Consider the following 21,533-nt stretch of genomic DNA (forward strand, 5'->3'; position numbering starts at 1 on the left):
ATTAGAGCTACAACTGCCAGCCTACACCACAGCAATGCTAGATCCTTAACCTGCTGAGCAAGGCCAGGGATCGAACACGTAATCTCATGGTTCCTAGTTGGATTTGTTTCCGCCGGATGGGAACTCCCACCTGTGTCATCTTCTTCTCCTCCTCTTCCCCCTTCCTCCTCCTCCTCCTGTTTTTTATTACTTGTGTCTTCTTCAGTCTCTTTCATCAATGTCTTATACTTTATTAATACACAGGTCTTTCACCTCCTTGGTTAAATTTATTCCTAAATGTATTATTGTTTTTTTCTATGCTAATGTAAATGGGATTCCTTTCTCTATTTCATTATAATCTTTATTTCCGAAAAGTTCATTATAATGGCCCTTTTTATTCATGACTTTACTAACTTGAGTTTTTTTTTTTTACTAGTTCAGCTAAAGATTTTTCAATTTTGATCTCTTCAAAGAATCAACTTTTGATTTTGTTGATTTCTTTCCTATATTTTTTTCTATACTCTATTTCATTTATTTAGGGAGTAATATTTATTATTTATTTCCTTCTGTTTGAGTTGGGTTAAGTTTGCTCTTCTTTTTCTAGTATCTTTTTTTTTTTTTTTTTTGCCATTTCTTGGGCCGCTCCCGCAGCATATGGAGGTTCCCAGGCTAGGGGTCAAATCGGAGCTGTAGCCACTGGCCTATGCCAGAGCCACAGCAACGCGGGATCCTAGCCGCGTCTGCAACCTACACTACAGCTCACAGCAACGCCGGATCGTTAACCCACTGAGTAAGGGCAGGGACCGAACCCGCAACCTCATGGTTCCTAGTCAGATTCGTTAACCACTGCGCCACGACGGGAACTCCTCTTTCTTTTCTTTTTTTTGTCTAGTATCTTGAGGTGTAAGTTTAAGTTATTGATTTGAGATCTTTCTTTTTTAAGACAGATATTTACAGTTATAATTTTCCATGTAAGCGCTGTTTTGGTTGCATAAATTTTGGTATGCTGTATTTTTGTTTTCATTCATCTCAGATTATTTCCTAATGTCCCTTGAGATTTCTTCCTTGACCTCTTCGTTATTTAAGAGCATGTTGTTTAATAGTCACATAATTATGAATTCCTCAAATTTCATTCTGTTAATGATTTCTAATTTCATTCCACTGTGGACAGAGAACATTTTTTTTTTCTTTTATCCTACCCAGTTATGCAGAGGGTTTTTTGCCCTTTTGGGAGGTTTAAGTTCTTCTGCCAGTGTTCAGTAAATGTTCTATGCAAATAGTTCTACATGTAGATGTATTTTTTTGATGTGCTGGGAGAAGGTCAGCATGACGTCTTACTCCTCTGCCATCTTGATCCTTCTAGAACGTATTTTTTGTATGATTTCAATTCTTTTAATTTTTTTTCAGATGTTTCTGATTGCCTAACACATAGTCTATACTGAGAATGTTTCATAGGCACTTTTTTTTTTTTTTTTTTTTTTTGTCTTTGTTGCCATTTCTTGGGCTGCTCCTGTGGCATATGGAGGTTCCCAGGCTAGGAACAGATACTGACTCACAGACAGAGCTGTAGCCACCGGCCTATACCACGGCCACAGCAACGTGGAATCTGAGCCATGTCTGCGACCTACACCACAGTTCATGGCAATGCCAGATCCTTAACCCACCGAGCAAGGCCAGGGATTGAACCCTCAACCTCATGGTTCCTAGTTGGATCCGTTAACCACTTCGCCACGACGGGAACTCCAAGGCACTTTTTTTGATTAATGAATTTTATTACATTTATAGGTGTACAACAATCATTACAACCAAATTTTATAGAATTTCCATCCCAAACCCTCAGTGCATCCCTCCACCACCACCCCCAACCTGTCTCTTGGAAACTGTAAGTTTTCCAAAGTCTGTGAGTCAGTATCTGTTCTGCTAAGAAGTTCATTCTGTCCTTTTTTTAGATTTCACATGTAACTGATAGCATTCGATTTTGGTGTCTCACTGTATGACTGACTTCACTTAGCATAATAATTTCTAGGTCCATCCATGTTGCTAAAAATGCCAGTATTTCTTTCCTTTTAATGGCTGAGTAATATTCCATTAGATATATGTACCACGTCTTCTTGATCCACTCCTCTGTCAATGGACATTTAGGTTGTTTCTATGTCTTGGCTAGTGAAAATAGTGCTGCAAGGAACATCGGAGTACATGTGTCTTTTTGAGCCATGGTTTTCTCTGGATAGATGCCCAGGAGTGGGATTGCTGGATCAAATGGTAGTTCTATTTTGAGTTTTCTGAGGAATCTCCATACTGTTTTCCATAGTGGTTGTACCAATTTACAATCCCACCAACAGTGTACTAGGGTTCCTTTTTCTCCACATCCTCTCCAGCACTTATTGTTTGTAGACTTCTTGATGATGGCCATTCTGACCAAGGTAAGATGAAGAGTGTTTCATAGGCACTTGAGAAGAATACATTCTGCAGTTGTTGGATGGAGAGTTCTATAGATGTCTATTAATTTAGATGTATATTAAGTTAGAAAGCTTGAATTACTTTATTTCTCTTTCAGATAGTTTGTTGTTAGTGTATAAAAATGCAATTGCTTTCTATATGTTGATTTTATAATCTGCAACTTTACTGAATCCGTTTATTAGTTCTAGTAGCTTTTTGGTGGTTTTCAGGGTTTCTCTATATCATGTCATCTGCAAACAGAGATAATTTTATTTCTTCCTTTCTGACTTTTACTTCTTTATCTTGCCTAATTGCTATGACCAGGACTTTTAACTTTACACAACTGAGTATGATGTTAGCTGCGAGCTTGTCATATATGGTCTTTATTACGTTGAGTCCTCCTATACTTAATTTGTTGAGAGTTTTTATCATGAAAGAATGTTGAATTTTGTCAAATGCTAAACATACTTCATTTCCTTAAGGTATGATGTGGAAGAAGAACATGTCACTTCTGCTCACCTCCCATTGGCCAGGACTTAGGACTGCAGAGGCACATCTCAGAAATACTGCAGGTTTGATTTCAGATTACTGAGATAAAAATAAATACAGCAATAAAGCAAGTCATGTGAATTTTTTGATTTCCCAATGCATATGAAAGTTATGTTTACACTATACTATAGCCTGTTAAGTGTGCAATAGCATTATGTCCAAGAAAATAATGAACATACCTTAATTAAAGAATACTTTATTGCTAAAAAATGCTATCCATCATCTGAGCCTTCCACAAGTCATCATCTTTTTGTAATACTTGCATCAAAGATAACTTACCACAGAGCACCATAACAAAAATAATAAGGAAAAAGTTTAAAAATATTGAAATAATTACCAAAATGTGACACAGAGACATAAAGTGAGCAAGTGCTATTGGAAAAATGGCACCTATAGACTTGCTCAATGAAGGGTTGCCACAAACCTTCAATTTGTAAAAAACAAACAAACAAGGGTGGCTGGGAAATGTAGTCTTTATCATGGATAGTTTTTACCCTGCTAAACTTTGGTGACTTTATCCAAAAAAAACCAAAAAACAAAACCAGAATGGATATGAGGGTTCAACTAGCTGTGTCTGCCATAACGTATTGATAGGAACATACATGAAAAATGTAACAGTATTTGCCTCTAGGAACAAGGGTACTGGTGGCAGGGGACAGAGCTGGGATGAAAATGTCCCTTTTAATGCACTTTGAAATTTCTGATTTGTTCATGTGAATCTAATAACTAATTAAATATTTTTAACAAAGTAAAAAAAAAAGAATAGCATTATCCCATGTCCCTTAGAAAACCTCCATATCTGGTTCACTGAGCAAAAGATTTTTTGTGCCCTCACCCTCACCCCCTTAGTGAGGGTGATGGATATGGCATGAAACTTGGGCCACATTCAACTGTATTAAATCAATACGGCTTGAGGAGCTGGGGAAGCCCTATGGGCCTGCAAAGGCAGAGGCCTGGGAAAGAATGCAAATTCAGATAAGCACCTGGGAGAGCTGCTCTTCTGGCCACTGGATGCAGTTGTTTAGGACACTAGAAGGCCCATTCTGCTGTCAGGCCCTGACCCCAGCACCACTCATACGCAGAAGGAGGAGGAGGCAGGCACCTTCTGCCCAGGAGGGGCTGGGGAGCTGGGCCTGGAGACACAGTCAGCTCCTGGGGTGGGCTCTGCTTATTGCCCTTTCAAGCAGGAAGCCTCTGAAGCATTTGCCAGGAAGAGGCCTGGACTGCCCTTATGTCTGGCTCTCATTTCTTCCCCAGCTTTTGTGACTTAGAACCTTGGGGCAACTTTAGGCCTGGGTGGGGTGAGTGCTGGGGGGCCACCAGCAGTGAACCCCTCACCCTGGTACACAGGGTCATTTCCCCTCACTGGCCCCAGCTGTGCCACATGGCTGAGCACAGGACAGACACTCTCCCACCCCCGGTGCCTAGGAAAGGTCCTGCTGGCTCCCAGCACCCCCTTGGCTCCCCACAGCTACTCTTTAATGCCCAAGGAGCTCTGTGCACACAGAGAAACATAGAGGGCTCCACACCTTGTCTCAGTGCCATGTAGGAAAACTGAAACATCCTTTCTCTAAATTTTCATATACAACTCCTACAATTAACCATCTTTTTTTTTTTTTTTTTGATAGGCAAGAAATAGCTTAAGATAGGATGCTTGTGAAAGATGCAACCAGACAGGCAAGGAGGCTCTGCACAAGGATTAGGTTAACAACTTGAGCTTTTAAAATTTTAAGAAAGTAGATTTCCCTGAACATTTAAATGCTAAATATGATCAATTACAAACTTCCCAATTTTATTGATTCAGTCTCATAAATGTTTCAAACACCTTTAAAAATCAACAAATAAAAATACAACCATTGCAGGACCGGATCTGCATACTCATACTAAAACTGGTTACAAATGCTAATGCAGAGATCTAAATTTGTTTATTATCTGTAGTCAGCAGCCCTCATAGACATTATGCACCCATTTGCCATGCATCACTGCCCTCTCCTGGGGATCTTAGATAGCTGGCAATGCAATACCTTCTGTTGGAGGCCTCACCAGAGCTCTGTACCCCAAACTCTCTATCCTGGGCAGAGTGAGTGGACCAGAGGTGGGTCCTGGACTCTGAGGACCTCATGAGCTGGACAGGCTCCTACAAGGCAGACACAAAAGTTCTACCCAAGAAGGGATGTGGATGGTGACAGATGACCAAAGCCATGAGCATCTCATTCTTGAGGCACCTGAATGTGCCTCTCTGAGAGAGTAAGGGGGCAAGGGCTGAGGACTCACAGAGGAGGCAGTGGTTAGAAGCCAGGGAAGGGCCCCAAGGAGAAGCTGGGGACCAGCTGGCCATAAGCAGCTGAGCAGCAGAAACAAAGTGAGACACCAGTGCCAGAGTGTGAGTGATGCTCTGGGAACTGGTGACATGTGGACACCCAGGCCCATTCTCCTAAAGAGTCTGGCTGAGGGTCCAGGCTGTGTGGTTTCCACACCCCTATATATTCTCACAGAGGCAAAAGGAATGAGCAAAAGATGTTCTAAGCTGAGATAATGGCATGTGCTGAGGCCAAGTGCATAGGAAATAAAAGCTGGTCCAGTGATTTGTGTGTGGGAAGTGAGGGAAGGAAGCAGACTGGATGTGGGGAGAAACTGAAACGTGAGGACATTCCAAGGAAGGCCTCCATGGACCCAAAGGGGAGGCTGGGGCTGGGATCACTCAGCAACTATCCAGAAATGACGAAAGGGAGATTTGGTGAGCTTTAGGCCCAAGAACTCTGGTGAGGCTGCTTCCTTCTGCCAGGCAGCAGTTACCTCCTGAGCTATCAGATTCCAATACCTGGTCCTGAAGGGCAGTCTGTGCAGTCACCACTATAGTAGAGATGACAGGCTGGGTCACCGAGTGTGAAGGAGGCCTGTGGCCAGAGACATGGTTACAGTGATCTGTTCAGATGTGATTACAGAGAACAGGTCTAGTCAGCCTCTGCACAATTTTCACTGAAATGAACTTCTCCTGGTCTGGGGGAAGAGGGTGATGACATCAGATTTTCATTCTAGAATGGGGCTGTGGTTCAGGAGAGAGAGCAAGTCTGGTGATAAACATGAAGGGTAGCCAGTGCGAGGAAGAAATCTAAAGACACAGGAGTGGCTGAGAGTCTGAGAGGAGATAGGGGGCGGGGGTGGGGGTGGGGAGCAGTAACATTTACAGAGAGGGGAGATCAGGATATACAAAGGGGTAGGTGCGTGGTCCTGCCGCCACAATACATGATCCTGCCTGAGTGGGTAACTGTAGAGGGGAGCCAGGAGAATGAGTGCTCCAGGAAGGAAGGAGAGCCCCATAGCATCAGACCAGGACTGAAGGCCCTCCACTGCCCCAACACACACAGCAGTGGCTCTCAGTTCAGCCGGCCGCCCCTAGATGGCAGTGTGTGCATGAGGCAGCAGTTGATGCAGACGGCTCCCCAGGGACAGCCAGGTTCTCCCATGAGACCAGCTAAAAGTCCCCAGAGCTGTGAGAGGACAGGCAGAAGCACCTGTGATGCTTGCAGCATCCACCTGTTCTCTGGTCTGCTTCAGGTGGGTGGGCGAGTGCCTCTTTCTCTCCTTCCTGGGGGGTCCTATCAGGGTTCCTCTTGGCAGGGCCTGTGTACGAGGTCCCAGAGACTTAGTGGACCCCCAAATACTTGTGTTCATGACTCTCCAGTCTTGGTGGAAGGCTGAGGCATAAAGATCTGTTATGCCTGTTAGAACCAGTCGACAGTTCTGGTTCTACCACTTCTTGGGTGAGTGATTCTGTCTGAGCCCACTTCCCACATTTGTTTTACAAATGCATAGCTTTGTGAAAGGTAGTTCACATGAGAACTGCTTCAGAAGAAACAATTTTTCATGTTTTCAGACTACATTTTCACATCTGCTCCATAGTCCATAGATCCCATAGTGGACATAGCTTCCAGGGGCAGAGCTGGGAATGAGCCCAGGCAGTCTGCCCTTGCTCTTAACACCTCTGATCTGCTCCTTCTCTCTGACGTCACATCTAGGCCTTCCTTCTTTGGCAAAACTATCTTCTCTCATTTGGAGGAATTACAGCAGAGCTGACTCACAGGGCTGGAATGGCTTTGGGAGGTTATCTACTAAATAACTGTGCTCTCTCCCCCACTCTCAGTTTATGGGTTGGACCACTAAGGTGAGATAGGATGCCTTGTCACCATCACCTATTAACAGTCTCAGCTGCCATCATCAAAGTATGCTCCATTGTGTCTTGTGCTCACATGTGGGTTCCTACCACAAATCTTTACAGCCTGGTAGGGGACACCATCTGAGGACAGAGGCTTCATGGCTGAGGCTGCAGATGCAAATAAGAGAAAGAAGCCCTTGGAAATGTGTGGATTTTTTGGGGGTGGGGTGTGGGCTTTTTAGGGCTGCACCAGTGGCATATGGAAGTTCCCAAGCTAGGGGCTGAATCAGAGCTGCAGCTGTCCGCCTATACCACAGCCACAACAACGCCAGATCCAAGCCACATCTGCGACCTACACCACAGCTAGCAGCAACAATGGAAGCTTAATCTACTGAGTGAGGCCAGGGATTGAACCTGTATCCTCATGGATCCTAATCGGGTTTGTTACCGCTGAGCCACAATGGGAACTCCCTGGATTCTTTACAGTAGACTATTCTGGAACAAATAGGGCAGGCATTGGGTGACAGACCAACAAGTTAATTTCTTTTCTATTCACTTCCTCTAGGGCTCCCTGATCTTTTCAAGAAAGGATATAGCAATTCGAAACAGCTTGGAGTGAAAGGTCTACCAAAGACATTAGCACCTGAGTCACCCAGCTCCTGCCATACCTTCATGGGGTGACCCATCCTCACACTGGCCTCTTGGCCCTGACTTCCTCACTCCTAGAGCCATGGACTCCTCATTCCATCTTGATCACTCACTCCTGTGGATACATCCCTCTGTCTGACTGCAGCCTTGTGCAACCATTCCTGTCTCTGTGGTCAATGAGGGCCCTCCAGCCCCACCATCTTCTCCTTTCTCCCCATCTACTGGCCCTTCCAGCTGTTGCTTCTCTTCTTTACCACTCAAGACTCATGATATAACACCTCAGTGCTTTCTTTCCAATATTCTTCAACCCTCTGCACTCCTGTTTTTCTATCACGCTTTCCAGCAAACCTTTTTCTTGTCTGTCTGTTTTTTAGGGTCGCACTTGCAGCATATGGAAGTTCCCAGGCTAGGGGTCGAATCGGAGCTGCAGCTGCCAGCCTAAGCCATAGCCACAGCAATGCCAGAGCCTTAACCCACTGAGTGAGGCCAGGGATCGAACCCACAGCCTCCGGGATACTAGTTGGGTTGGTAACCTACTGAGCCATGATGGGAACTCCCAACTCCCAAACTTTGATCAATCCTACTCTCTGTGCTCTCTGTACCTGGGCTCACCCAGCTGCTGAGGATGGATGAAGGCTGCCACCTGAGCTGTCACTCTGACTCTGGTTCACCATCCTCAGCTGGGCTCTCAATCCTTCTTCAGACCCTCCTGCCTGTCCTAACCCTAACCCTAACCCTAACCCCAGAAGCTTCTCTCATTTTCTTTTTTTCTTTTTGTCTTTTTAGGGCCACACCTGCGGCATATGGAGGTTCCCACACTAGGGGTCTCATCGGAGCTGTTGCCATCAGCCTATACCACAGCTACAGCAACGCCAGATCTGAGCCTCATCTGTGACCTACACCACAGCTCACAACAATGCCGGATCCTTAACCCACTAAGCAAGGTCAGGGATTGAACCCGAAACCTCATGGTTCCTAGTCGGATTTGTTTCTGCTGCGCTATAACAGGAACTCCTCATTTTCTACTAAGTTCCTTTCAAATCCTTGGATCCCAGAAATCACCCACTTGCCTTCAACAGGTGACCATTCCTATTTCAAAACAAACAAACAAACAAAAAAACAAAAAAAAAGGAAGGAAGCCTTCACTTAGGAACCCTCACTAAACCCTCAACATCTGCATCTCACTCAACTCCCCCTTCCCTGTCTCCATGGAGGCTCCTCTGTCCCCAGTTTTTGGCCAACCTCTTGTTTGGAACCCCAACCCTTCCCACCTTCTCAAGGAGGTATCATCTCTTTCTCTTCAGCCTTTCCTGTCTACTGCTTCTTACCTCCATCATTTAAAGATATTCAAGTCTCCTTAAAAACAAACAAATCCACCTCTTACCCACATCATCTTCCAGCTAACAACTTCACTCTGATGCTTATTTATTTCAGCCCATTGTTAACAGCTTTTAACTCAAGTATTCCACAGAACCAGCTCCCTGAAGCTGCCAACTCCAATGGCCACACCTCAGCCTTGACACGTGGCCAGGTCTTGCTGCCCTCCCTGAAGCACTGGAATATGGGGACCACGCCTTCCTTCCTGAAATATTCATTTCCCTTGACTTCCATCACACCACCTTCTGGCTTTGCTGCTACCTCGCTGGCTGCTCTTTCTAGTCTCCTTAATCCCTCTCCTTCTTCTCTTCCTGGTCACCACCACGTTCATCATCAGGATTCTGCTTCATTCGTTTTCCTTTCTCAACTCCTAGTCCCAGGGTAATTTCCTCTACTCCCATGGTTTTAATTATCATACATGTGCAGTTCTCTCAATAATCATTCTCAGGAGTTCCCATTGTGGCACAGCAGAAACAAATCTGATTAGGAACCATGAGGTTGTGGGTTTGATCTCTGGCCTTGCTTAGTGGGTTAAGGTTCCATCGTTGCCATGAACTGTGGTGTAGGTTGCAGACATGGCTTGGATCTCAAGTTGCTATGGCTAAGGTGTAGGCCAGCAGCTGTAGCTCCGATTAGACCCCTAGCCTGGGAACCTCCATATGCCTCAGATGCAGCCCTAAAAAGACAAAAACAAAAACAAAAACCACATTCTCCTTTCTTTCGAACAGGCTCGGGGACCTAATTTTGTTTTTATTTATTTATTTATGGACCACTAAGGTGAGATAGGATGCCTTGTCACCATCATCTTTTAACAGTCTCAGCTGCCATCATCAAAGTATGCTCCATTGTGTCTTGTGCTCACATGTGGGTTCCTACCACAAATCTTTACAGCCTGGTAGGGGACACCATCTGAGGATAGAGGCTTCATGGCTGAGGCTGCAGATGCAAATAGGAGAAAGAAGCCCTTGGAAATGTGTGGATTTTTTTTTGGGGGGGGGGTTTTTAGGGCTGCACCAGTGGCATATGGAAGTTCCCAAGCTAGGGGCTGAATCAGAGCTGCAGCTGCCGGCCTACACCACAGCCAGCAACATGGGATTCAAGCCACATCTGTGACCTATGGCACAGCTCACCGCAATGCTGGATCCTTAAGCCATTGATCAAGGCCAGGGATGAACCCACACTCTCATGGGTATTAGCTGGGTTCATCACCACTGAGGTACAATGGGATCTACAGGGACCTAATTTTTAAAAATTACATTTCCCGGCCTCCATTGGAACTAATGTTTGCCATGTGCCCAGACCTGACCAATGAGGCATAAGCAGCAGTCTGAGAGGATTTCTGGGGCAGTGTTGCTTTCCTAACACGGGTGCTGCTCCTTCATCCTTTTTGCTCTTTCTTCTGCCTATCTGGAATGCAGAGAGGAAGCTGGAGCTGGAGCAGCCATTGTATGATCATAAGCTGACTCTGAGGATGCAAGCTTTCCAGTAAGGAGAGCCAAAGTAGACCAACAGAGTGGACCTGGGACCTGAGTGACTGTGGAACTGCTGACAAGTTTTGCTTTGCTTACCTTCAGACTGCATTATGTCAGAGTTTTCAGTAAGTATAGTAATAAACCCCTTTAGTTAAAGCAATCTGGTTGGGTTGATGTGATAGGAGCCAAACCCAAGCTCTGATGAATACAACTGCCAAATTTATAGCTTCTGCTTAGATGTCTCTCCTGAACTTCAAACTGCAAACTGGACCTCTCTTCTTTGTCCACAGAGACACCTCCAATGGAAGAGGTCTAAGTTGTCACCCCTCACCAAGTCACTTGGATTCCTGGTCTCAGTGAACAGTATCACTGTCTATGAAACCAGAATCCTATTAGTCAGCATCCTATTAGTCACTCTTCAATTCTACCTACTAAATATATTTTGACTCTGTTCACCTCTTGTCATTTCCTCATCACCATCTTCCTGAACTACTTTCTTTCCCAACTATTCTTTTTTTTTTTTTTTTTTTGGCTATGCCCACAGCATGAGGAAGTTCCTGGGTCAGGGATCAAACCCATGCCATAGCAGTGACCTGACCCACAGCAGTGACAATGCTGGATCCTTAACCCACTGAGCCACCAGGGAATTCCCTTCATAACTAGTCTTTAATCTTGCTCCCTCCAATCTTCTCTTCCTACTGAAGCCTTAGGGATCTTCTAAAAGCACAAAAGTAACAATGCTACTATTCTGCCTAAAATCTTTCAGTGTCTGTTTAGGGACTAAGGAGGATTAGGTATATACTGTAAGATTCTTCTGAATTATGCTGGTCCTGCACACACCATCTCTGCCTTGGGAAAGGTGTTGCCCTACTGCCCACAGGGATAGACCTGGTCTAGTCAGGGAATCCTTTCTCCTTTGCCACAGTGATTGATCCATGAGTAGGCACATGTCCAGAGATGGCCAATTATTGGGATTTATTCAAACCAACCTAGAGTGTAGTTATTCAGAGCCACATCTCCAACATGGGGCAAACTCTGAACACTAGGAGACAGAGGGAGGGGCTCCTGGTCTGGGGAGCCTGCAGGATCAGTCCCTAGTGTCTAGAGTCAATCTGGTTTCAAGTCTTTTTTTTTTTTTTCTTCTTATGGCCACACTTGCGGTATATGGAAGTTCCTGGGCTAGAGGTTGAATTGGAGCTGCAGCTGCTGGCCCATGCCAGAGCCACAGCAACATGGGATCGGAGCCATGTCTGTGACTTACACTATAGCTCATGGCAATTCTGGATCCCCAACTCACTGAGCGAGACCAGGAATCGAACCTGCATCCTCATGGACACTAGTTGGGTTCTTAACCCACTGAACCACAAGGGGAACTCCCTCAAGTCCTTTTTTTTTTTTTTTTTTTGATTCTGAGTGACCTGAGTGTCCTTCCAGTAATCTTCCCTTCTTTGGCCTAAGCTAGTGTGAGTGGGGCTTTTTTTTCTTTTTTCTTTTGGTCTTTTTAGGGCCACACCCATGGCATATGGAGGTTCCCAGGCTAGGGGTCGAATCAGAGCTGCAGCTGCTGGCCTACCACAGCACAAAGCACACCGGATCCTTAACCCAAAGAGCAAGGCCAGGGATCAAACCTGCATCCTCATGGATACTAGTCAGATTCATTTCTGCTAGGCCACGATGGGAATTCCCCTGGGTGGGGTTTTTTCACTTCTAACCAAAACATTCTGAACTAACATGAAGATCCTTGGTCATCTGGCCCTAATAAGCCATCGATTCCAGAAAAAAGAATTCCTTCCAGTTTATAGGATGTTTTACAAATGTTATGTCATTTGATTCTTACTATAAGCCTGCGAGGTAAGTTTTACTTTTATCTTGACTTTACAGATAAGAAAACTAAGGTTCAGAGATGTCAGGTATATTGTTCATATTAAGAGGGTGAGAGGAGTTCCCATCATGGTGCAGTGGAAACGAATCCAACTAGGAACCATGAGGTTGTGGGTTTGATCCCTGACCTTGCTCAGTGGGTTGAGGATCCGGCATTGCTGTGAACTGCGGTGTAGGCCGACAGATGCAGCTCCGACTGAACCTCGAGCCTGGGAACCCCCATATGCCATGGGTGTGACCTTAAAAAGACAAAAATAAAAATAAAAAATAAAACATTAAAAAAAATAAAAAGAGGCTGAGAAATAGGAAAGCGTGGATACCAAGTCCCTCTTCTATTCAAGCTGCTTCCCCGCATCCCCCACCCCCTGGCTTGTACACAAAGAGGGAGAGAGGCACTACAGCATGAAGTCCCGGGTGAGGCAGAGCAGCACTGGGACAGGACCAGACTGGGACAGAGAAGTAGGGAGGAAGTTGAGGACTATAAAGGCCAAACTCCTTCATTTAAAATTTTATTTACAGCCAACTCCAGGTCCAGGAAGAAGAAGAAACTCTTATCTTCTCTCTTTTTTAGGCTGTCTTCTACTGTTTTTTGTTCTCATAATCTATACCTCAGGCTTGTAATCTGTGCTATAGTTATTTTCTTGGTAACTATGGTCCCAGGGACCAGTCCAGAAACTAAGGCACTGTTTACAATACAGCCCTTTTATGAGTTGGGACTGTCCATATCTCAATTCTTTTAATTTATTTGGTTTTTTAGGCTATGTTGTACTTTTCTTACAGTTTTACTAAGATGAAACTAACACACAACACTACATAAGTTAAAGGTATACAGCATAATGATTTGACTTACATAATCATGAAATAATTACCACAATAAGTTTAGTGAACATCTGTCAACTCACATAGATGTAAAAATAGAAGAAAAAATTTTTTTCCTTGTGATGAGAACTCTTAGGATCTATTCTGAACAACTTTCACACATAACATACAGCAGGGTTACTTAATCATGCTGAAAATTATATACTGCATGCTTCTTTATCTTATACCTGGAAGTTTGTACCTTCTTTCTTTCTTTCTTTCTTTATTTATTTGTCTTTTTAGGGCTGCACCTACAGCATATGGAGGTTCCCAGGCTAGGGTCGAACCAGAGGTGTAGCTGCTGGCCTGTACCACAGCCACAGCAATGTAGGATCAAAGCCGTGTCTGCAACCTACACTACAGCTCATGGCAACGCCAGATCATCAACCCACTGAGCGAAACCAGGGATTGAACCTGAGTCCCCATGGATGCTAGGTTCATTCCTGCTAGGTCTCGATGGGAACTCCTGTACCTTCTGATCCCTTTCATCTGTTCTCCCTCTCCACCCCCTACTTCTGATAACAACAAATCTGATCTCTTTTTCCGTGAGTTTGTTGTTTTTGAAGTATATAATTGACCTACAACACTATGTCAGTTTCTAATGCACAATATAGTGATTTGATATTTCTATACATTTCAAACTGATCACCAGTGCAATTCTTTTCATTTTATTTTATGTTATTTTTGTCTTTTTAGGGCTGCACCCATGTCATATGGAAGTTCCCAGGCTAGAGGTCAAATTGGAGCTGTAGTTGCCAGCCTACACCACAGCAACAGCAATGGGAGATCCAAGCCACATCTGTGACCTACACCACAGCTCACCTCAGCACCAGATCCTTAACCCACTGAGCAGAGCCAGGGATCAAACCCACATCCTTATGGATACTAGTTGGGTTTGTTACCCCAAGCCACGATGGGAACTCTTTTTTTTTTTTTTTTTTACTTTTTAAGAAAGGAAGAGAAAATGGGCCTGCTATGCTTTGATTATCCCTTATGCTCTCAGAAGCCAGCCCATATGACTGTAAAAATGGGTCAGGTAAAGCTTGGTGGTCTCAGAGGGCAGCTGGGAATGGCAGTGTCGTAAGTAGCTATTTAGGGAGGCCTGGTGGGGAAGGGGTGGAGGGCAGGCTTTGTGGGCATTTCCCTCACCCTCTTCACACCCTGCAGCAGTGTGGCCAACTGCTCAGAAAGCAGCTGTCTCCCTGCAGCCACTCAGACAGGAGGAACCTCCAGCACCACGGTCCACAATATTGGCTTTACCCTCTTCTCCTTGTTTAAGCTCACGACCTCCTTCATATGCAGGATTAAGCAGAAATCATCAGGTGTGGATGCGGATGATCGTCTTTCTGTTCCTAACCTTCACTGGAAACATGTTCTCAGCCTTCACACCTTTTTTTTTTTTTCTTTTTTTTTCCCCCTTGCCTATGGCACCTGAAAGTTCCTGGGCCAGGACTGAACCCAAGCCAGTGGTGACTCGAACCACTGCAGTGACAACATCAGATCCTGAACTTGTTGCACCACAAGGGAACTATTGCACACTACCTTTTTTTTTTTTTTTTTTTTGGCTTTTTGGCTTTTCTAGGGCCACTCCCGTGGCATATGGAGGTTCCCAGGCCAGGGATCTAATCAGAGCTGTAGCCTTTGGCCTACGCCAGAGCCACAGCAATGCCAGCCGTGTCTGTGACCTACACCACAGCTCAAGGCAACACTGGATCCTCGACCCACTGAGGGAGGCCAGGGGTTGAACCCGCAACCTCATGGTTCTTAGTTGGATTCATTAACCACTGAGCCACGAAGGGAACTCCACACGCCCTTCTTAATAATGGTGGAGCCATCCCTCTACTAGAGGTGTCCTCTCCTTCCTGCGGAGGCCCATCTCCTTTCACCTTCAGAATCATCACTTCTGCCATCTCTCCTGCATCACTCCTATCATTCTGCAAACCTGCTCTAGTTAACCTTGGTATGTTAACAAAACCCTCTGTATCCTAACAAAAGTTAAAATTAGGTATGTCACTGGAAAACAGAGGGTTAAACAAGATGGAAATTTCTTTTTCTCATATACAAAGTCAAGAGGTGGGTGGTCCAGAGCAGGTGCGGTGGCTATGTAAACATCAGGAACCCAAATTTATTCCAACTTGTTGCCCTAACATCTTCAACACATGGCTTACATTTCAAAGTTGAATACAGTTGTTTGAGCTCTAGCTACACAGTCACACATTGTAAGGAACAGGAGAGACCCATGGTTGAGCAAAGCACCTCCCTTTAAGGCTAGTTCTCCCGAATTGTACTTACCTCCTGCTGGCTGGAACTGAGTCATGTGACCATGTTGAGCAAAGAGGGAGTCCTAGAAACTTGCTTTTATTCAGGGAAGCCATGTGGCCAGCTAGACCTGGAAATTCTATGATAAAGGAAATGGGGGAGAATGGCTGTTAGGGTCATCAGCCATCTCTGCCAAAGCCTATGAGTCCACAATGCTCTCTAGACTCCTCCCAGTTCTGTTCTTTGTTGGACAAGTTGTCTAAATACGACAGTTCTATTGTGGTCTGGCTCCCACCCCACTACTCCAGGATCACTGCCTTTATTATGTGTGCCAATGACCTTCATGTTATCAGAGTCAAAGGATCTTCCCTTTCCTCGTAAGTGATCTGGAAACACTGCTTTCTCAGTCTCTGAGATATAACGCTCACAAGGTTCTTTTTTCGCCTCCTCAGCTTCTCTTTTTCTTTGACTTTTTAGGGCCACACCTGTGGCATATGGAGATTCCCAGGCTAGGGGTCAAATTGGAGCTGTAGCCCCCAGCCTATGGCACAGCCACAGCAATGCCAGATCTGAGCCGCGTCTGTGACCTACACACCACAGCGCATGGCAATCAGCTTCTCTTTTTCAGCCTTCTTCCCTGCTTGGCTCCTCTGACTCCTCTAGGTCCCTCTTTGAACCCTTTCCTATTCTGCATCTATCTCCTACCCTTCAGATCCCAAGGCGTTTACCATCTTTAAAATGATGCTTCCCAAATCCCTACCTTCAGCCTGGGTGAGCTTCTTGTGACTGGACAATCAAGTTGGATTTCTTATGGGCATCTCAAACACAACATGACTAAAACAGAATTCTTGATGTGCTTCCTGGGGCTGTAGTCTCTCTCCTCCAGGCTACTCCATCCAATATACGAGGCACTGTTCACCCTCTAACTCTAGCCGGAAACATGAAAATTATCTTTGGTTTCTCCATTCCCTCCCCCCACATCTATCCTCTCAGTGTCCATGTTCAAAATAGCATCTCTCAACCACTCATTTTAGTGAGGCCACCATTCAGTCCAAGCTACCATTAGCTTTAGCTGGGGCTGCCACAGCAGTCTAATTGTCCCCTTGCTTTTATTTTTGCCTGCCACCCACCCAATTTATGCTTTACACAGCAGAAAATCAAAACACGTTAGTCCTCTGCATAAAACCATTCAATGGTTTAATTAAAAGGTCTCCATTCCTAGGAGTTCCCGCTGTGGCACAGTGGGTTAAGAATCTGACTGCAGGGAGTTCCTGTTGTCCTGGCTCAGCAGAAACGAATGTGACTAGTATCAATGAGGACGAAGATTTGATTCTGACCTTGCTCAGTGGGTTAAGGATCTGGCATTGCTGTGAGCTGTAGTGTAGGTTGCAGACGTGACTCAGATCTGGCATTGCTGTGACTGTGGTGTAGGCCGGCAGCTACAGCTCCCATTCGACCCCAGTCAGGGAATCTCCATATGCCTCATGTGTGGCCATAAAAAGACCAAAAAAAAAAAAAAGAATCTGATTGCAGTGGCTTGGGTCACTGTGGGAGGCACTGGTTTGATGCCCTGGGCAGAGGGTTGAGAATTCAGCATTGCCACAGCTGCTGCGTAGGTCGCAGCTGTAGCTGGGATTCAATCCCTGGCCCAGGAACTTCCATAAGCCGCAGGTGTGGTCATTAAAAAAAAAGTCTCTATTCCTAGATACAGTCTTGCATGGCCTGGCCCCTGCCCATCTCCCCACTTCATCCTGGTCCTCTTTCCCAGGCTTGCAACTCTGGACACACAGGTTTTCTTTCAGCTCCTTGACACATGCACAGCTTACCTTTCTCAAGGCCTAGGCACAAACTGTTCTTGACTTGGAATGTCTCTGCCTGGCTCTTCCCAAGGATATCTCCTCATTCTTTTGACTTCATTTTCAACATCACCTCCTCAAAAGACATTCTCCCTGCTGTCGTCACCTAAAGTAACTCTTGTTCTCTATTCCAGTCCCTTGTTTTTGTTCCAGCATTTACTTTAACTTGCAAGTACTTGTCTTCTCCACCAAAAATCTGCTTTATAGAGCAAGAGGCCTTAGTTGTCTTGTTTACTGCTGTATCCCCAGCATCAAAAGAGGGCCTGGCACAGATCAGGCATTCAATCAAACATTCTCTTTCTGCTTAAGGACAAATGGGTGGGTAGGTTCCCCAAGGTCTCTGAGCTGCCTGGGGTGTCACAGGCAGGCTGCATCCCCCTTAATTTAAGACAAACAACCAAAACCAACCCAAAACTGGGAATGGACTGAACAGTTGCTTTTCACGATCTCCTCCTTACATTGGACTTAACCTTTTGGTTGCTTTTACTACAATGTGGTGCAACTAGTCTCTTGGCCCAGTTTTAACAGACCCAGCAGAACAAATCACCTCCACCTGAATGTGTTTAAGGATCAGCGTGGTGTGCCTGGGCCTCATTTTTTAGATAGTTGGGTTGAGACCCCAGAGCCCAGCCAGCAGTGTGAATACCTCCACCACAGGCTGTACCTGCAGTCCTCCACACTTCCCTCTCAAGAATTCTCTCAGCCATCTCCTTAAGAAGGTGAGGGACAAACCTAGGCCGGCTGTCCGAAGAAAGCGTGGTATTTTTAGCACAAAGACTACAAGGAGCCAGTCTTTACGGCCAGGTTTGCACAAAAATAAATGTTAATTTACTACCTTTGTCTTAAAGCCTACCCCCACCGCCAGTCTCTGAGGCCCGGCAGGACCGCTTCCAGTATTTTCAGTTCAGCCATTTTTCTAACCCTGAGCTCACCTCTCTACCCAGTCAACCCCGTAGCCTCAAGGTGTGCTTCCCTTCGGCCCCCACAATTCGAGCGTCTCCTAGGCTGGAGGAGTTCCGCCAGGGTCAGAGACAAGGCTGGTGTGGCCTCCGCGCGCCTCCGCCTATCACCTCAGCCCCCAACATTGGGTGAGTGTAAGCGCTCTGCCCGCGCGGCGCACCCACTGGGTTAGCGCGGAGCCGGGCTGCCCCCGCCTCCGGCCCCGCCCAAAGCGGGACAAAGGGGCGGGTCGGGGACTAGGCCCGTAGGCTCTGCTGAGGCGGGGGGCTGGAAGGCCGGGCGGGGCGGGGGCGGGACGATCGGCGGGGGCGGGGCGACGAAGGGCGGGGCCGCGCCGGCGGCGCAGGGAAGTGGCGCCCCTTTCTGGGACGCCGCCGGGCGCCGCGCCCCCGGCCCCGCCCCTCGGCGCCCCGCCCCCGCGCTCGGACGGCCTGAGTCGCGCCCTCCCGCCCCGCGCCGCCTAACTTGCTATAACTTCCTCGGCCGAACCCGGCCGCGCCGCCGCTGCCGCTGCCGACGCTGCCGCTGCGCCCGGGTAAGTACAACGCCGAGCCCTTGCTGGAGCATCGGGCCTTGCCCCCCCATTGTCTGAGGCCAACACCCCCGAGCGCCCTCTGGGGACTAGGATTGATCGCCAGGTCCGGGCTCGTTCCCTCCGGATCCCTCGCCCCTTCCCCGGGGCGGCCCGGCGGGCGGCGCTGGCTTTGTCTGCCCAGATCGCCCGCGAGGGGCTGGAGGCCTTGGCCCGGACCCCTTTGAGCCGAACTCGGGCGCCCAGCAGAGTGAAAGCAGCAGCAGGAGACTCGGCTGGCGCTCGAGGTTCCTTCGCCTTTGCTCTGTCCGCCTCCCCAGTCGGGTGCGCTCTGGGGCTGGGCGGGGGTAGGAGCGACCCGGGAGGGAGGGGCCGGACCGCCGCCGTTCAGGGTTCTGCCCCTCTCCCCAGCTTCGAGCCCTGGGACGAGCACTCCTTTTGGCTCCGGCACGGACCCTCGGCCGCCCGGAGCTCGAGCCGGGGTAGAGAGGGTGGCGCGGACCGGGGAGGGAGGTCCCCTCCCCCGCCCCGCCTTGAGTGTGCTCCAAGTCGCCCACCCCGGCGGTGTGTCTCACTCTACCCTGCACAGATTCAGGGCGGCCAGAGATTGAGTAGGTGGTGATTCACCTTCTCCGTGTTGGTCGTTTGGGATTGTGCTTGGGAGCAAAGCCCGTCTCCTGACGTAACTGGAGCTTCAGTCGAGTTGGGTCTGTGGCTCCAGAGTTGGCTCGTCCCGGGCCGCTGCTTCTTGTCGGGGAGTGATGGTGGTGCAGGTGGGTTCGGTGTGTGTTTGTGTGTGTGTGTTTAGGGACTTGGAGTGGGACACATCTGGGAGACACGAAGTTGGTCTCCGGCTAGGAAGCAGTCAGTGCTGTGGGGAGTCGCCGGGAAGTGGTTGGATCGGTGCTGGCCTGGCGACTGGCTGCAGACCGGTGATGAGTTCGGCCGTGTGTACCAGCTTGATGACTGTCCCCCGTGCTGTTGTCTAGGGTGACGAAGTCTTTCTGGGCCATGAGTATAGGGCATTGGGTTGGCAACTCTGCAGGTGTGCTCGCCGGGGTTTGCTATGTAGGAGTCCTCCTCCTTTCAGAGATGTGGGTTGTCCTTGGGCTGATAGGAGTGGGTGGAGCTTGCCAAATCTTCAAAAGTAGACTTTCCCCTTCCCCTTGACCTCCAGGTAGGGGAAGTTACTGCCTGCAGAGTGCCTGGGTTACCCTTCCCTGATTTTGAAGGGAATCCTGGGGCCTAGGCGGGCAGAGCACCCCAGCACCCCTACATCCCCTCAATATTCAGCTAGCCCTGTGGAAGGCCCAAGCACCCTTGTTTTCCAGGGATCCTCCTAGGCCCTGGCACCCTCAGAATGAAGCCCATATTCCTCCATAATGGCCCCATATGCCCTTCTGGCTCCTCTCAGCTGTCCCCAAGCTTTATCCCATCACGAGGATCCATAATATCTGGGAGACAGGCCTTGGAAGCCCAGGCTACCAGGCGATTTCCCCTCCCCTCTTATTGCGCTATCCTTTGTTGCACCCCTCTTCTGTTGGAAAATTTCTTGATCTCTCCATCCCTACATCTCTCAAATCCACTGCTTGGACCACCAAACATGGTCTTCAGTTTGTTCAACAAAGCATGGCTGAGAGTCTGGGGGCTTCCAGATGCTGTTGCAAGCACTGTTCCAGACTCATGGCTCCCTGATTGGCTGGCAGGTCTTTGTGGTCTTAGATCCCAGGATGGACATGTAGCAGTGCTCTGTAGTGTTTATTAATACAAGCTTGACCTCAGCTTAGCAACATTATTCAGGCAAACAGGAGTTGAAGCTCATGGTGTGTCTGGAGGTTTGTGGCTGCCTCCAGGAAGAAAGGGCATGAAGAGGAAAGGGCTGCAGAAGGCTTGGCTACCCGGGGAACTAACCCCCTTTACCAGCTGGGCAGTGAGCAGATCTCTGAGAACAGGTGAGGGCGGCCTCCCTTCCTGTGTTTGGGAATAGGAGGACAAAGCTCATGCCCTGTGTGGGAGGGGAGGGAACCTCACCCTGCAGGTCCTGGTAGTAGTGAATTTCCCATGGAGGCCAGGGAACAGGGAGTTCTGGAAGCTCTGGGTTGTAGAAGCGATTCCTGAGGCCTCACTCTAGGTTACCATGTGCTCAGAGATTTGACTTGTTACTTCCACTGAAGTACGATACAGTTTGGCAGTGCCTACAAAGTGCCATTGTGCCAGTCTTGGGAAACCTGTGCTGGGTTTAAAATCTAGAGGAGTTTATAAGGGACAAACTTACTGCAATTACGTGGAAGGTTTAAATGTGCAGTAAGAGTGGGTTTATTGAGACTTAACTATTTGTCAAGACTTACACCCAGTACTCTCCAAGAGGCTTTGCTTGTATTCACTCATTTAATCCTCAGAACCACATAGTATGGTAGATGATGTTAAGGTCCCATTTTACAGACTATGAAACAGTGGCCTGCAGAGGTCACAGAGTAACTTGCTTAAGGTCTGAATGAGAACCAGTTTTCCTAATTAGATATGCTTTCCTCTCAGAAATGATTCAAGTTGGTTAATACTCTGAACAG

The 21,533-nt window shown here is 47.3% G+C and overlaps 1 protein-coding gene and 1 long non-coding RNA gene across 8 annotated transcripts in view; one reads left to right on the forward strand and one right to left on the reverse strand.

The window, feature by feature from the left end:
• Positions 2,321-18,183, reverse strand: LOC102167252. 2 transcript variants are annotated; one of them, XR_001301044.2, is made up of 4 exons: positions 17,445-18,183; positions 16,379-16,546; positions 15,652-15,757; positions 2,321-3,006 (listed from the first exon to the last, which is right to left on the reverse strand). It is a non-coding gene; the product is annotated as an uncharacterized LOC102167252 (long non-coding RNA). The 2 variants fall into 2 exon arrangements; XR_002338971.1 differs by lacking the exon at positions 2,321-3,006 and having other exon boundaries at positions 15,094-15,757; positions 17,445-18,180.
• TSPAN14 (tetraspanin 14) overlaps positions 18,175-21,533 on the forward strand; it is a 59,082-nt gene continuing 55,723 nt past the window's right edge. The window contains exon 1 of one of the 6 annotated variants that reach the window (XM_021074409.1): positions 18,175-18,193. The gene's annotated coding sequence lies outside the window, so the exon portion shown is untranslated. Of the gene's footprint in view, positions 18,194-18,543; positions 18,563-18,750; positions 18,970-19,130; positions 19,291-19,369; positions 19,740-21,533 lie in introns of those variants that run through there. The other 5 variants (XM_021074410.1, XM_001926602.6, XM_021074407.1 and 2 more) reach the window with 5 other exon arrangements.

The sequence above is a fragment of the Sus scrofa genome, chromosome 14, assembly GCF_000003025.6.
Source record: "Sus scrofa isolate TJ Tabasco breed Duroc chromosome 14, Sscrofa11.1, whole genome shotgun sequence".
NCBI classification, from domain to species: Eukaryota; Metazoa; Chordata; class Mammalia; order Artiodactyla; family Suidae; genus Sus; species Sus scrofa.